Below are 17,175 nucleotides of genomic sequence, written 5' to 3'. Positions count from 1 at the left end.
CACAGCCAAGATCCAGAACTGATTCACACTGAACTCATTCCTGGCGCCATGGGGTGAGAGTAAGGGATGAGGGCCCCCTTCCCTCTTTCTCTCCTCAGATCCGCTCTTCGAGCTTCCCCACATGTCAGCCCGGTGGAGGCAGGGGACGGGAGGAGTGGGAAGGGGCAGAGAAGTCCTGCCCATCAGGTGTTGTGGACACGGGCCCTGTCTCTGGGTGCTTGAACGGTGTGAAGTGTCCTCTCTTGGGCACTTTCGTGGCCACTCCGGGGCCCCCAACCGGGGTCCTGTGGCTCTCCCTTCTGCTACTGAGCCTCAGGAATCCAAGGTCCACCCCCGTCCTCCTCCCTGGGCCGTTTGCCCCTCTTGGTAGCCCATGAATCTAAGAGGATCCCCAGGCTGGCTCACTCGGCCCTGGCCCACCTTGTCCCCTGGGAGACACACTCCCTTTGCTGAGCTAGGGACAAAGTGTGATGCAGCTGATACAGGGCCTGAGACAGACTCCAGCCAGTGTGCCATCCCTGTGGCACTCAGGGGGCACACCTCAAGCTCTGTGAGGGTCCCAAGGAAGGCCCTCTGTATCTGGGGTGAGAAGCAGGCCCCCGCAGGGCAGGTTGGGTGCCCCGGCAGCTCTGTGCAAGCCCCCTCTTCACCCGCACTCTCTGGTCCGTGGTTTCCATGGGATCTTGCAGCCGTGCAGCCACCTGTCAGCCTCCAACTGTGAAAAAGTGTGCCTCCTACCAGGGGGCTGACGAACCCCTCTCTTTAGCATCCGATGTCTCCTGTGCTTGGTGCCACCACGAACGCTCACAGTCCAGCACCAGTCACACCTGGCTGGGCCTGACTCTGCTGCCTGGCCCGAGTGCTGGCTTTTCTTCCTTAAGCACAGCCAGACAAACTTGGGTTCAAATCCCAACTTTACCATTTAGGAACTCTGTGACTTTGGACCTCTGAGACCCTCTGTTTTCTTCTGCAAAAAGGGGTTGCAATTGTTGCCTCATAGGATTGTCACGGTGTTTATTTTTATTTTATTTATTTATTTATTTATTTATGGCTGTGTTGGGTCTTCGTTGCTGCACGCAGGCTTTCTCTTAGTTGTGGCGAGCAGGGGCTACTCTTCATTGGGGTGCATGGGCTTCTCATTGTGGTGGCTTCTCTTGTTGCAGAGCACAGGCTCTAGGCGCGTGGGCTTCAGTAGTTCTGGCATGCGGGCTCAGTAGTTGTGGCTCTCAGGCTCTAGAGTGCAGGCTCAGTATTTGTGGCTCATGGGCTTAGTTGCTCAGCAGCATGTGGGATCTTCCCATACCAGGGCTTGAACCTGTGTCCCCTGCATTGTCAGGCAGATTCTCAAGCACTGTGCCACCAGGGTAGTCCCTCATTTCTAATTTTATTGATTTGAGTCCTCTCCCTTTTTTTCTTGATAAGTCTGGCTAAAGGTTTATCAATTTTGTTTATCTTCTCAGAGAATCAACTTTTAGTTTTATTGATCTTTGCTATTGTTTTCTTTGTTTCTATTTCATTTATTTCTCCTCTGATCTTTATGATTTCTTACCTTCTACTAACTTTGGGTTTTGTTTGTTCTTCTTTCTCTAGTTCCTTTAGGTGTAAGGTTAGATTGTTTATTTGAGATTTTTCTTGTTTCTTCAGGAAGGATTGCCCTCTTAGGACTGCTTTTGCTGCATCCCATAGGCTTTGGATTGTCCTGTTTTCATTGTCCTTTGTCTCTAGGTATTTTTTGATTTCCTCTTTGATTTCTTCAGTGATATCTTGGTTATTTAGTAATGTATTGTTTAGCCTCCATGTGTTTGCATTTTTTATGTTTTTTTTCCCTGTACCTGATTTCTAATCTCATAGTGTTGTGTTTGGAAAAGATGCTTGATATGATTTCAATTTTCTTAAATTTACTGAGGCTTGATTTGTGACCCAAGATATGATCTATCCTGGAGAATGTTCCGTGTGCACTTGAGAAGAAAGTGTAATCTGCTGTTTTCAGATGGAATGTCCTATAAATATCAATTAAATCTATCTGGTCTATTGTGTCATTTAAAGCTTCTGTTTCCTTATTAATTTTCTGTCTGGATGATCTGTCCATTGGTGTAAGTGAGGTGTTACAAAGTCCCCCACTATTATTGTGTTACTGTCGACTTCCTCTTTTATACGTGTTAGCATTTGCCTTATGTATTGAGGTGCTCCTTTGTTGGGTGCGTATATATTTATAGTTGTTATATCTTCTTCTTGGATTGATCCCTTGATCATTACGTAGTGTCCTTCCTTGTCTCTTGTAACATTCTTTATATTAAAGTCTATTTTATCTGATATGAGTATTGCTACTCCAGCTTTCTTTTGATTTCCATTTGCATGGAATATCTTTTTCCATCCCCTCACTTTCAGTCTGTATGTGTCCCTAAGTCTGAAGTGGGTCCTTGTAGACAGCATATATAAGGGTCTTGTTTTTGTATCCATTCAGCGAGCCTTTGTCTTTTGGTTGCAGCGTTTAATCCAGTCACGTTTAAGGTAATTATCGATATGTATGTTCCTATTACCATTTTCTTAATTGTTTTGGGTTTGTTTTTGTAGGTCCTTTCCTTCTCTTGTGTTTCCCACTTAGAGAAGTTCCTTTAGCATTTGTTATAGAGCTGGTCTGGTAGTGCTGAATTCTCTTAGCTTTTGCTTGTCTGTAAAGCTTTTTATTTCTCTGTTGAATCTGAATGAGATTCTTGCTGAGTAGAGTAATCTTGGTTGCAGGTTCTTCCCTTTCATGACTTTAAATATATCGTGCCACTCCCTTCTGGCTTGTAGAGTTTCTGCTTAGAAATCATCTGTTAACCTTATGGGAGTTCCCTTGTATGTTATTTGTCATTTTTCCCTTGTTGCTTTTAATAATTTTTCTTTGTCTTTAATTTTTGTCAATTTGATTACAATGTGTCTTGGCGTGTTTCTCCTTGGGTTTATCCTGCCTGGGACTCTCTGCGCTTCCTGGGGTTGGGTGGCTATTTCCTTTCCCATGTTAAGGAAGTTTTTGACTATAATCTCTTCAAATATCTTCTCAGGTCCTTTCTCTCTCTCTTCTTCTTCTGGGACCCTTATATTGCGAATGTGGTGCATTTAATGTTGTCCCAGAGGTCTCTTATGCTGTCTTCATTTCTTTTCATTCTGTTTTCTTTATTCTGTTCTGCTGCAGTAATTTCTACCATTCTGTCTTCCAGGTCACTTATCCGTTCTTCTGCCTCAGTTATTCTGCTATTGATTCCTTCTACTGTATTTTTCATTTCAGTTATTGTATTGTTCATCTCTGTTTCTTTGTTCTTTAATTCTTCTGGGTCTTTGTTAAACATTTCTTGCATCTTCTTGATCTTTGCCTCCATTCTTTTCCGAGGTCCTGGATCATCTTCACTATAATTATTCTGAAATTCTTTTTCTGGAAGGTTGCCTATCTCCAGTTCATTTATTGCTTCTCTGGGGTTTTATCTTGTCCCTTCATCTGGTACATAGTCCTCTGCCTTTTCATTTTGTCTATGAATGTGGTTTCTGTGAATGTGGTTTTCATTCTACAGGCTGCAGGATTATAGTTCTTGCTTCTGCTGTCTGTCCTCTGGTGGATGAGGCTATCTAAGAGGCTTGTGCAAGCTTCCTGATGGGAGGGACTGGTGGTGGGTAGAGCTGGGTGTTGCTCTGTTGGTCTGAGCTCAGTAAAACTTTAATCCGCTTGTCTGCTAATGGGTTGGGCTGAGTTCCCTCCCTGTTGCTTGTTTGGCCTGAGGCGACCCAGCACTGGAGCCTACAGGCTCTTTGGTGGGGCTAATGGTGGACTCTGGGAGAGCTCACTCCAAGGAGTACTTCCCAGACTTCTGCTGCCAGTGTCCTTGTCCCCAATGTGAACCACAGCCACCCCCTGCCTCTGCAGGAGACCCTCCAACACTAGCAGGTAAATCTGGTTGAGTCTCCTATGGGGTCACTGCTCCTTCCCCCTGGGTCCTGGTGTGCACACTACTTTGTGTGTGCCCTCCAAGAGTGGAGTCTCTGTTTCCCCTAGTCCTGTCTATGTTCTGCAATCAAATCCCACTAGCCTTCAAAGTCTGATTTTCTGAGAATTCCCCCTCCTGTTGCCGGACCTCCAGGTTGGGAAGCCTGACGTGGGGCTCAGAACCTTCACTCCAGTGGGTGGACTTCTGTGGTATAAGTGTTCTCCAGTTTGTGAGTCACCCACCCAGCAGTTATGGGATTTGATTTTATTGTGATTGCGCCCCTCCTACCATCTCATTGCGGCTTCTCCTTTGTCTTTGGATGCAGGGTGTGTTTTTTGGTGAGTTCCAGTGTTTTCCTGTCGATGATTGTTCATCAGTTAGTTGTGATTCCGGTGCTCTCACAAGAGGGAGTGAGCACACATCCTTGTACTCTGCCATCTTGAACCACTCTTCCTTCTGATTTGCTCTTGTTTGATTTTATTCTCTTCATTCTTCAGGAAATTTGGTGCATCCATCGAGGTGATCGTCTAAAGCAGGAATTGGCAACTCTTTCTGTAAAGGACCAGGCAGTAAATATTTTAGACTGTGGGCCATGTGATCTCTCTTCCAACTCTTCAACCAGGTTGATGTAATGTGAAAGCAGCAATAGACAATACATAAATGAATGAACATGGCTGTGTTCCCATACAACGTTTATATGGGCCTTAAATTTTATATAATTTTCACGTATCACAAAATATTATTCTTCTTTTGTTTCTTTTCAGCAATTTAAAAATGTAAAAAACATCTTGCTCATGTGTCATATAGAAACATGAAGTGGGCTGACTTTTGCTTGCAGGCAATAGTTTGCTAACTCCTGTTCTAAAGCATAAATTTAATTGTTATGTCTTTATTTTCTATCCTTAAGTCCTCTTATTACAGTTACGTTACTGATTCACCTGCTGTGACAGATGGCCACTGTACATTGGTTAAACTGGGTTAACGTTGATATTTGTTTCTGTGTAATAGATAAAGTATAATTATTCCAGGGCATGTGTGGAAGCTCCAGGAAGCTGGGGACCCAGGAAACTTCAGTCTATTTGCTCCCCATCCTCAAGGTGCTGCTCTCATCAGCATCATCCAAGTTGCCTCACCATCACTTGTTTACATTCCCAGTAGGGAGGGGAAGTGGGGAAGGAGAGGGCAGCTCCTTCCTAAAGAGCATGACCCCCATATTGCAGACAGTAATTTGCTCACTTCGCATTGGCCAGAATTTAGTCACATGTACATATCTAACTATTAAGAGAAGCTGGCACATGCATTCTTCATTCTATGCATTGATGAGTCCAGTTTAAAATTGTGAGTGCTAACACTGTGAGGAGGGAGGAGAAATAGGGGGAGAGGGCAACTAGTGGTATCTGTACGTTCTTATCTTTCCATTGTATTCTGAGCACATAATCTGCTTTTACTAATCTGGCTCCTTTTCCCATTCCAGTCCAATTTTCCATCACTTTCCAGTTTGAATCTGGGTTCTAGTTTAACACAATGCTTAGTCGTTTGAGCTCAAAAGCTAGACTCTTCCTGCTTTTGCCAGATTTTTTTTGTCTGGAGTACATTCCTTCCTTCCCTTCTATTTCATAAAATGTCTAAACTCTTTTCAAGAGTTCAGATGTTGTTTCTTCTGCTAATTCTTTCCCTAAATTTTACTCTGTATTGCATTATCTCTTGCTAGAATATAAGCTGCCATCTTTGTATTTCTAGCATGTGTCATTTAGTGAAATCTTAATCTGTGTTTGTTGAATGAATAAATGATGGGATGCTTTTGCCCAGCAATGGTAAGATGGATTTTACTGCCTGTGAAGAGTCAGTTGGACCATATGTAATGAAAAGGAGGGAGACAGGGAGTGATGGATTAGGGGAGAGGAAGATTGGTTAGGGTTCTCTAGTTAAAATGAAACAAAATTCAGTCTCAAACATTTTAATAAAGGGGGCTTATTAAAATATAGTAGGGAGCTCACAAAATTTAAAAAAAATGCTCACAAAAACAACTAAGTTTGAGGATGAGAGGCAAGCAAAGGAGCACAGGACATCTTGGAGGGCCTAACAGTGGATGTCTCAGTCCCAGTGGGTCTCTATTCAGTTTTCACACACCTGGAAGAGAGAGGAGGATTGGCCTAGCTTGAATCAAAAACCGCCTTGTAAGTAGCACATGGTAGAATATTGTCAGTGATAGTTACCAGGCAGCATGGAGTGAATAAGAGGCAGTTCCCCAAAGAAACGGATATATTGCCTCACTATGAAAAATGGATGACTATCACAAAGGTTTCCGGTAGCCATAACATATTTCTACTCCACCACTGCTCCTTGGAGATGCTTCTCTCACTCTGTTGTAGAGGTAGCATTTAGTCTTGATTTTGTCTGCTTTGTGGTCCCGGCGGCAGCAGAGGCTTTTCTCTCCTATAGTCTGTCATAAGAGTCTTAGCTCACAGAGTTGACAGGCTCTGTCTCTGTGAGTCTTGCCAGGAGTAGAAGGAAGGATAAAATTTGTAGAAAAATCACCAATGACCTTCCAAGGAGAGAAGAGAAAAGCAGCAAGAAATGCAGACTTAAAAAATAAAATCATCCTGGATCTAATTCTGAATTATTGATTCACATTTTTGATTGGTTATTTTCTCCCACAAAGGGAATGGAGATCATATTGAATGACTTTGTTTTTGCTACTTTGTTATTGTTATGGCTATTCTTTTTTCCATAAACCCAAAGCAGAGGAATTTATTGTAAAATTTATATTTACCCAAGATAAAAGAGAAAAACTCAAACCTCATCAATATTGCAGAAAATATGCATCATTAAATACCTTGAGTGTAAAAGTGGTATCAGAGTTGAGACTGAGAAGGGCTGTAAGTGGGAATGCAGCAAAAAGCGAGAGAGTCTAAACTGAAATTAGAAAGATGTGGGAGAGGAAGCTCTTTGACAAAGATGTCCCTAGAATTCCCTAGACAATGACACAAAACTGGTTGTAGGGCTTTGGAGGGGACAAATTATCCTGAGGGAAATTGTGAGCAGATTTGTATGGAGTTGCACCAGGTGCAACAGTTATAGCCCAGTGAATTAGAGAACAGTTGAATACACTGAAAAATTACATAAAATGTCAAACAGTTACATCAGTCAGGGTTCAGTGCAAGGAATGGGAAACATTCTATGCTTTTAATTTAATACATGAAATTTTATGCTCATAAATTATGAGAAGGGAGGAAGAAGTGGGTTCTAAGATGGGCCTCCAGAAATGACTTCCAGAAGAGTTCATAATTTACTTGGAGCTAGCACCTCTAACGCTATAAACGGTGGTATAAGTTCAAGAACACAGCCCATAACTTTGATCCCAAGATTAGTCATCTCTAATAAAGCAGGTCTGTAATGAAGCTGCTGCTGTGGACAACTTCTTCTCATCCCCCAGGAATCTGCGGAATGGACCTACAGCTGTGATCCAGAGATCACAAAGCCAGAAGAAGCTGACCCAACCATTTCTTAACACCTGGACAGCTTGTGAACAGACCCTGGGTCATTGTTGCTGAAAGCAACTCCCATTTCCATGCATTGCTTGACAGCAGAAAGAACCAGAAAGGTACAGACCAATTCTTTCATCCTTCTTTGTCTCCCATATTTCACGAAGGTGCCTTCAAGAATCTTGTTTGCATCAAGAATCTTAGATTCGCATTAAGAATCTTAGATTCAAGGAAGTCTAAATATTTAGTTTTAGGTTTTCCAGTCTCTCCAATTAGAAGGAAGATAAAAGGGAGCTTGAGAAAGCTAAAGCTAACGTTCAATATCAAGCATATATGGGTGGTATTTATTTATGTGTGTGTGAATATATATGTATTTGTATCATGTATGTATGTATTTATACCATGTAAAGCATAACTGTGCCTTATATATTTGTACTGTGTGTGTATATAGTACTTAATTAACTTGTAACTGAAATGATAAAGTAGGCTTAAAGCTCTTAGGAAAATGACACCTATAAGAAGAAAAAATATATTTATAGTTAGCTCTACTTGTAGCTAAAGAGGATATAGAGAAGTGAAGCACTCAAAGCTGACTTTCTGTGTGGCTTAATACTTAATGCATTTATACATAAAACACATGCTAATTTTTAAGAAAAGCTTTCAAAAGTCAATAACCACTACCTTCAGTGGTGCTTTCACTCATTTATTTGTAGATTGTCTTTCCTACTTTCTTATTTTCCCCTTACATCACAGGGACTCTGGCTTAATATAAAGTGCTTGATCTTTGTGAGGTATCAGCTTGCCCTTTTGCTAGTCCTCTCCTTTATGCAGCAATATTAAAATGAATATAACCACAGTGAGCTAATTTTTACCTAATTTCCTAATCCTAGGGAGCAAGACAAGGGAATGTAGTTTGACCTCAATAAAACAAAATGTATTTGTACTAATGGCATACTAGAGAAAATCCATTAAAGTTGTTTCAGATGATAAAAAAATTGTTGAGATATTCAGACCATATTAAGGTTTTTTAGTATAAAATAACTCTAATTTTCTTATCAGTGGAATAAAATTAAAGTGCGGGTGTTTTAAAATTTATTTATTTTTGGCTCCGTTGGGTCTTCATCGCTGCGTGTGGGCGTTTGTTGCGGCGAGCGGGGGCTCCTCTTCAATGTAGTGCACGTGCTTCTCATTGCGGTGGCTTCTCGTTGCGGAGCACAGGCTCTAGGCGCAGGGGCTTCAGTAGTTGTGGCACACAGGCTTATTAGTTGTGGCTCGCGGGCTCTAGAGCACAGGCTCAGTAGTTGTGGCGCACGGGCTTAGTTGCTCTGCGGCATGTGGGATCTTCCTGGACCAGGGCTCGAACCCGTGTCCCCTTCATTGGTAGGCAGATTCTTAACCACTGCGCCACCAGGGAAGTCCTAAAGTGCACTTCTTTTCTCATTTGTCTCGTAGGAAAAAAAGTACAAGGGTTTGGGTTAACCACGCTACTGAACTGAATATATAAGAATGTAAGTGAAGCTTTTTAATTTGCGAGTGCAATTCATCCAGGAGACAGATTCGTTTGAGGCTATTCTTTATCAGTATTTTTTGAGCCTAGGGAAACAGTACATCGGAGAAGGAAGACTCATGTTTGAAGAGTAAAGGTTCCCAGATGTCTCAGATAAAAACAAATGAACAATCATAAATATTAGTAACTTTTTATAAAATGAGGCCATAAAACAGACTGGGAAGGAATGCTTTGTGGTTGTTGCCACTGGGGGGGTATTTTTAATGGGCTTTTCTACTCAACAGGAGATAAAGGCCATATTTAGCTCCCTTCTCCTGACTAAGAGAGTGTTTCAAGCACCCTTTCCTCACTGCAAGCCAAGAATATGCATCAGGAAGACCCACAACAGAAGGCTGTCAGAGCTAGACAGAGAAAAGCCATTCTGGGTTAATAAATAATTCGTGGCAAGCATTTTACAGAGCACGAGGAAATATACTTAGGGATAAAAAATGGATACATAATTTTAAGTCCAGTCAACTTTCAGCAAGTCCATAAATGGAGATTGAAGATGATATCCTGATGCAAAGAAGTGACATCCCAGAACAGGGCAACGTGTGGCCAGGAAATGGGGGACACGGTGGAAGAAACTGGCTAGCTAGCTGTTTAAAATTCTCTCCCTTGGTATTTCACTTTTCTAAATTTCCCACCCCCCCTTGCACGTGACCAAGTTCCGGCCAATGGCATGTGGATAAAAGGGATGCGTGCCATTTTCAGGCTTAGCTCATACTCCTCGCATGAGAACATGCAGATCCTTCTCACATTTTGCCTATTGGCTGGTCTGCATCTAGAGATTCCAGTAAAGGCTCTGACGTTTAGCCTCTACATTAGAGCCCCAAAGGGCCACCAGTTGGAAGGAGCCTGGTCCTTCAATGATTGTGTGGAGTGGACCACCCTGCCATCTCACTGAATCTACATTGATGGTGACCTGAACAAGAAAGACACCCTTATTGGTTTAAGGCACTTACAATCTGTCGGTTGTTCATTGCAACAATCAGCCTAACTAATAAATCACACAAGAGGAACTGCAGAACTTGAAAAATGCAAGAAAAGGTGTTCAGACCAAAATACAGAATAGAAACTAGAACAGAATAGAGAGGTACCAATAAGGATTTCCTGGCAGAAATCCTTAGATACTGTTTACCATGGAAAACTATGAAATTTGGTCAAATTTATTCTAAAATTTTCATTTTTTTTTAGGTTTACTTATTCTCTCTTGACTTTTTGTATTCCCTAAAGTGTTCTAAGTTAAAGACCCTCTCCAGGTTTTGTCAAATTCCCTGAGGTGAGCTTCTGATGCCCCAAGTAGATAATATTTTTTTGATATACTCTGTACAGTATTATGAATGCATGCTATGATGCTATCAAAATCATTAATTCATTCATTCAGTTACTCAATCAACAAACAAAAAATGAGCAACATATGTGCTGGGTGTAGTGGTTGGGTAGGTGGGAGAGAAGGAATTCTTCCTTGCACGGGTGGTGACCCGAGGACTCCACCTGTGTTCCACACCCCTTTATTAGGAATCCTTTTCAATTCAATGCAGCATCTTGAATGGTTGCTCCTGAGTCAGTTACTATAACTTTGCTCACTTTACTCTAAGATACTCACATCTTAGACACTCAGCAGTTTCACACAAAAAAACAAAAGACAGGGCTTCCCTGGTGGCGCAGTGGTTGAGAATCTGCCTGCCAATGCAGGGGACACGGGTTCGAGCCCTGGTCTGGGAAGATCCCACATGCCGCGGAGCAACTGGGCCCGTGAGGCACAATTACTGAGCCTGCGCGTTTGGAGCCTGTGCTCCGCAACAAGAGAGGCCACGATAGTGAGAGGCCCGCGCACCGCGATGAGGAGTGGCCCCCGCTTGCCACAACTAGAGAAAGCCCTCGCACAGAAACGAAGACCCAACACAGCCAAAAATTAATTAATTAATTAATTAAAAAAAAAAGACATCAGATTTAAAAAAAACAAAAACAAAAAACCCACAAAGAATGTAAAGATGAGATTTCAGTGAAAAGCAAAGTAAAGGTTGGTAACCTCAGTTTTCATCATGATTTTTGGGTTTTCCCATGTTATTAGTCCCTGTAGATTATTATACCTACTTGAGTAAAACAGCTAAGCTGAGTTACCTATGTCTTTGAGGTTTGGGATTTACAAATAGGATGTTTATTGGTTCTGAGTAAGAAGGCAAGTCAGAGGAAAATATCTTTCATACAGGTTTATAAATATTTTCTTTCAAGTCCAAATGTTGGAGCAGCAATTGTGCTGCAGACATTTTTGAATGTGAAATTGAGCTTTTGTTGCTTGAAAAGAAGAACGAGTCACTTTTTATACAAATAACCAAGCAAAGCACCAAGAATCTGGATACAGAATCAGCAAATCAGTTTTTACACAAGCGCTTCTCCCCCCAACAAAATCACATAATTTTTCTTCTTTAAAGCCAATATTAGTTAGATTTCCCTTTGACTTGTACTAGTGTTTTCCTCCAATGTCTTTACTAAAAAGAAGCATTTCTTTATATATTGTAATTATCCTTGCTTACGTTTTTTTTTTTTAATTGGGGTATAGTTGTTTTACAATGTTGTGTTAGTTTCTACTGTACAGCGAAATGAAGTAGAGTTCCCTGTGCTATACAGCAGGTTCTTATTAGTTAACTATTTTATACATATTAGTGTATATATGTCAATCCCAATCTCCCTTGCTTACGGTTTTTCTCACTAAAATTTGTTTTATGTTCTTTATGTAGATTACATTTAAAAATTCAGTTTCTTGACTAAATATATTTATTGAACACTGTGCCAGGAATCTGCTAATGACCACAAAAAAGTTATGATTTTTGCCTCATGGAACAGGGATGATGATATTCATCAAAGAATCAAGCAAATAAATTCAAATGACTACTTCGATAAGTATAATGAAAGAGAAACACATGAAAAATATGAAACCTGGTCAGTGAGCTGAGTGAGACCTTTCCTGTAGGATGTGATCACAGAGCTGAAATCTGAAGGAAGGGGTAGAGTTTCCCTAACCAGTTGGGAGGTGGGGTACATCTATGCGTAGGAGATGGAGATAGATTTTCAGTGTGTTTGAAGTCCCGGAGATGGAAGGAAATGAGGACTGTTGGAGAAGTTGCAGGGAGGGGCATATGGTAGATGGCAGAGAGGGGAGATGGAAGCAGGGGAGTCCCTGGAAGGAAAAGACTTACGAGATCATGAGGTACCAGAGGGTGGAGGCACAAGGTTGTTTTTTACCCCAATAATAATTAAAAGCCATTGACAGGATTAAGAAGGAAATTGAGGGTGGAGGGTCCATTTAAAATGATATAATTTGTCTATGGTTTATTTTTTCAGTTCAAGCTACTACTTGTTAGAAAATTATAGTATTTCCTGTTGTTACATACAGTGAAACACACCAAAGTACCCAAATAGGAGCTACCCCAGACATAAAAATAGGGTTGATTTTACTCTCCACAGGAGCAAGAGTGTATTCTCTTTTCAGAAACAACAGGATTCTGAAATGAAGTATGAAGCTATAATTTGTACATACTGAAACCTTCCCAAAAGCAGAGATAAATCAGTCTATTCTAAAAGTATAAATTGCTTACTTGAAGGACCTTTGAGGTCTTTTCATTATCACCTTGGGTAAGACCCTTCATCTTGAAGGGAGATCGAGTGTTGTGTTTAGGAAAACACTTTGAAGATGGTAATGTTATATTCCCAGTGGATTGAAAGCTACAGTTTCCATTAAATTATGTAAAATATATCAGAGAAACTTAATGTTCATGGTGATCTATACCCATAGATTAAAGTTTGTTGGTACATGTGCAATAAAGAGATTGAATAATGAATTATTTCTTGATATTTCACATAAAAAGAAAGGGACTTTTATCAGTGACCTTAGTGTCTAGACCAAAAATGTAATCATGGATTGGAAGGATAGCATTGGTGTGATTTCTGCTAGGCAGAGGCAGTGGAGGGTTTCATTTCTCTGAGAGTTTCTGCTTTAGAGAAGGACACTTGGCTGATAACAGGGACGGCAATTTGGTGAAAGTGATGTCTTCAATCTAATGCCTAATCTGTTACAAAGCAGGTGGCCAATGCTTCAGTGCTTGGGAACACCATGGCAGTGAGGCTGACGAAGAACCAAAGGGAAGAATGTGATGCTATTAGGACAGTCTGGAGTTGTATGCACAACCAAGAGATGATTGTTCTTTCTTATTTTTTGAGCATTGATTTATATGTTTAGTGCATAGTTTTTCCTGTTCTCTAATTTATATTTCTTGATTCTATCTTTCCTAGAATTCTGTTGTCATCTATGCAAATAAGGAGCTTATGCTTTTCATGAAAATGACTTTTCCAGAACTTGTCACCCCACCAGGAGTAGACATCTCCTATTTGTGCTGTTTGAGAAGGGGCATGTGTTCAACGTCACCTTTGGCTGGGCTCTTAGTTTCTTGACAGACTTCATCCTGTGGGACGTTTTACTCATTCATCGCAGTAGGTTCCCCTCGTACATTCAAGGGCTCATCTCTCTCTCTCTCTTTGATAATTTTAAGGTGTCATCAGAGAAAAATACTGGTTCCTTTCCTATAAGGTTTGTATTAAGTGCAGACACATGGAATCCTAGCCTTCCTAAATTGAATAAAATCTTGGAGGTCATCTCATTCAACCTCCTGGTTTTAAGAATTTGAGGTAAATAAGGTTTTAGTATATACTGCCTAATGAAAAGACTTCTGAACTTGAAGCCAGAAAAACTTGTTTGTGATCCATTCATTCACACTGTCTACTGTTTGCCTGGCCCTTAGTCTACACAGTGCTTGGCAGTGAGGATATTAAGGGAAGACAGTAATGATCTCTGTTTTCAAGAAGCCAAAAACTAATGAATAAGAAAGACACACTAATCTGTAATTTGTATAGACAAATTATATAAACAGAGACACTGTTTCCTTATCTTTAATTGGCAATAACAATAACAAGGATAATCTCTTAGCATTAGACTGGGGAGGAGGGAAAAACAAACAAGGTGGACAGAAGGTCCTTTACAAATCCCCTTTGTTTCTAAGACAGGGGAGGGAACTGAAGAACAGACCTGGGCAGGGTTGATAAGGAAGAGCAGGTGGTCTCTCACCCTCCTTTCTGTAGAAAGTAGAGAAAAGATTGCCACTGAATTTCAAGCCTCTTCTCCCTGAGCCTCTGGCCTCTGGCTAAAGCTAGGGTTTATTTAGTGCTATGCTTTGGAAGTTTGTTTGGGGGAAAGACCATTGGTTTTGCTGTAAAAGGAGCTGAGCTGAGTTTGAATCCTGATTGCACCTATTAGCTGTTTGACTTTGGGCAAGCTTTAGTATTTCCTGAACTCTGTTTTTTTCATCAGTAGAATGGGGTGTTAGGGCATCAGTACGCTTTGGCTAGAAGAAAGATATATAAATCATTTCTTTCAGGATTAATCTTTTACCTAAATGAAGTTAGTTGAGTGGTGTGATTTGAGAGAAGGCCTAAAATATCATTCAGTATTTCTCAAAATGCCACCAGTTATGGGGTATAAAATAATACAAACAATGGAAAACTCTTTTCTTATAAAGTAAATATACACCTACTTTTTAATTCAGATTGACCCAAAAGATGAAGACATATGTCCACACAAAAATTTCTCCATGAATATTCAGAGCAGTTTTATTCATATTAGCCTCAAATTATAAACAACACAAATGTCTATTAACAAGTGAATGGATAAACAAACTGTGGTATATCCATGCAATGGAATACTACTCAGCAATAAAAAAAAGGGAATGAACAGCTGAATGCATTTGCAGAAACATGGATAAACCTCAAAAATACTATGCAAAGTGGAAGAAGCCAGATACTAAAAAAATATATACTGTATGACTCTTTATATGAACTTGAAAAATAACCAAAACTAATCTCTAGTGATAGAACTTAGAGAAGTGGTTATTTATGGGAAGGTTAGAATCGACTGGAAGGTAACATGAGGAAACTTTCTGTTGTGGTCTAAATCTTCACTAGAGTGGTGAATATAATATCAAAACTCTTCAAATTTTGCCCTTAAGACCTGTGTTTTTTATGTAATATACTTTATGTATGTCAAGTTTACCTCAATAAAAATATGTCTACCAATTAAAGATCCATTCAACTTGGCAAGTTAAATCAACTTGGTGAGTTAAAGAAGAGTTAAGCAAGAAGCATAGTGATCATTCCCTTCTTAGTGTGGATTAATTTATTGCTAATTGCTTTGTTGACCAAGGGCAAGTTTAGAATTGGAAACATCTCTGTTGAGGGTAATCTTGGAGTTAGGGAGTCATGCTGAAACTCTGAAAACAGATCTTGCAATTTAATAAGTGTATGGCTCTAAAGACCAGCCTAAAATATATTTGGAGTGATTGGTCTCATCTGAGATGGTGCATGTCTGCCAGGAGAATGAGCTCCTCGGATCATCAATTACAGGGAGCATAATTGACTGAGGTCCCCAGATGTGGAGCTCTGAAATTCATCACCAAGTTTGTGCTGAGGCCACGCCTCCTACAGGCTGCTCTCAGCCAGTGACTGAGCTCTCCTGGGTTACTAAGGCAAGCCTATCCCTGGGAGATGTGGGACTTCTCTGACAGATAACTTTGGCTTGAGGCCCTTCCTACCCACCTCCTATTCTCCCTGCACCCACCTCCCATGGCCCTGCCAAACTTTCCTTAGAAGATACTGCACAGTAAGACACGTCCCTCCACCCTTCCTCCCTCCCTTCTCTCTCCTCCCTCTCCACTCGGGCAGACCTGCATCAAGGTTTTACTGCCTTCCCAGCATCTTCCCATTTTCTCTTACAGGTAGGTCTCTAATAAATTTCTTAAATGTCATTCTGTCTTAATATCTGCTTCTTGAAAGGTCTGACTAAAAACATCCGTGTTATGTACGTATATTGGGTGGAGGAAGACAATCGGAATCATGCAGCATCTTCTAACCATACCCCACCCCGCTGGCCCATCTCTGCTGGATACCCACGGGTTTACAGAATCAGGCTTCAGACACCCTGACAACATTATAAAACATTCGCCAGGCCCTCTCATGCTCCTTTTTACAATAAATCTGTAGCAGAAGGCACGGAAAAGCTGTAGCTAAAGAACAGTTCTTATGCTGTTCATGATACTGAATTAAAGCTAAACTTCCGCCTGCTTTAAATCTTGCCTAATTTTTTCAGGCCTTGTGTTAGCTTCTGTAGTTGTAGTGTGTGGTTTTATTATGATATAGCATAAATCTAACTCTGACTTATGTGTACCTCTAGATTTTTTTCCTTAATAGATAAACCCATTAACAACTTCAACCATTAAAAGAAGAATCAAAGTAAATGTAAGGGTTTAGTGATCTCTGGGAATATATAATAGAGAAACCTGGGGATATTTTATTTTTGAAGCAAGAGATTTGTCACTTGAAATTTGATTTTAAGAAGATACATTATTTCTCTCTGAGAATAAAATTTAAAAGTCCCCTTATAGGAGAACGTTTGAGTGAGCTGATTTTGGTACACAGAATATTAAGGGTAGAGCTTGCTTAGGATTATTCATTAACAAGATATTTTAAAATATACTCTTCTTTTTCCAAGTTGTGAGGTGATGCCTACTGAATCTAATGACTTGATTTAATCCCCTCAGAAGATTTGGGGCAGGTTGGAGTTAATCCTGTCAGAGACCATGGTCTAAAACAATGTGAGAACTCTATCATTAAGTAAGAATGATTTGTGCTTTAGTAGAAAGGGCTCTCTTTACAAGGAGACTTGAGTGTATGTAAAATATTTCTGGAAAGATACATTCAAAGCTGTCAACACTGATTGCTACAGAGGACTAGGACAGAGACCTGGGCTTGATAGGAAATTTACACTTTGTATACTATAACCCCGTTTGCTGTTTTTTAAAAAAAATTAAACCATGTGAATATCTTGCTTTTTAATAAATAAAAAATGTTCAAATAAAATCCAGGACATGCAACAAAGGACATAATAGGGATGTAATTTTGGTGAATTTGGCTTACAGTTACAAATGGAGATCAGAAAAAAATGAGTAAGTGACTGGATGGACACCTTCCTGCTAACCTTTAGAAGAAAGAGTGTGACTATTGCAAGAGAACCAAGAAGGGGATTGTTCCGTTATGATATATTTAAAAAGACTTTTTATACAAATCATGGTTG

The 17,175-nt window shown here is 40.4% G+C and overlaps 1 protein-coding gene across 3 annotated transcripts in view; it reads left to right on the top strand.

Annotated features, from left to right (window-relative positions):
* Nucleotides 1-17,175, top strand: part of NAV3 (neuron navigator 3) — a 1,137,481-nt gene that overhangs the window by 265,458 nt on the left and 854,848 nt on the right. For 2 of the 3 annotated variants that reach the window (XM_057557691.1, XM_057557689.1), the window contains one exon: nt 7,399-7,566. The exons of the other annotated variant lie outside the window; for it this stretch is intronic. The gene's annotated coding sequence lies outside the window, so the exon portion shown is untranslated. The remainder of the gene's footprint in view (nt 1-7,398; nt 7,567-17,175) is intronic. 3 annotated transcript variants of the gene reach the window in all.

This window comes from Balaenoptera acutorostrata, chromosome 11 (assembly GCF_949987535.1).
Source record: "Balaenoptera acutorostrata chromosome 11, mBalAcu1.1, whole genome shotgun sequence".
Taxonomy (NCBI): Eukaryota; Metazoa; Chordata; class Mammalia; order Artiodactyla; family Balaenopteridae; genus Balaenoptera; species Balaenoptera acutorostrata.
Note: the sequence above shows the minus strand (reverse complement) of the source record. Positions and strands in the feature narration are given on the sequence as shown.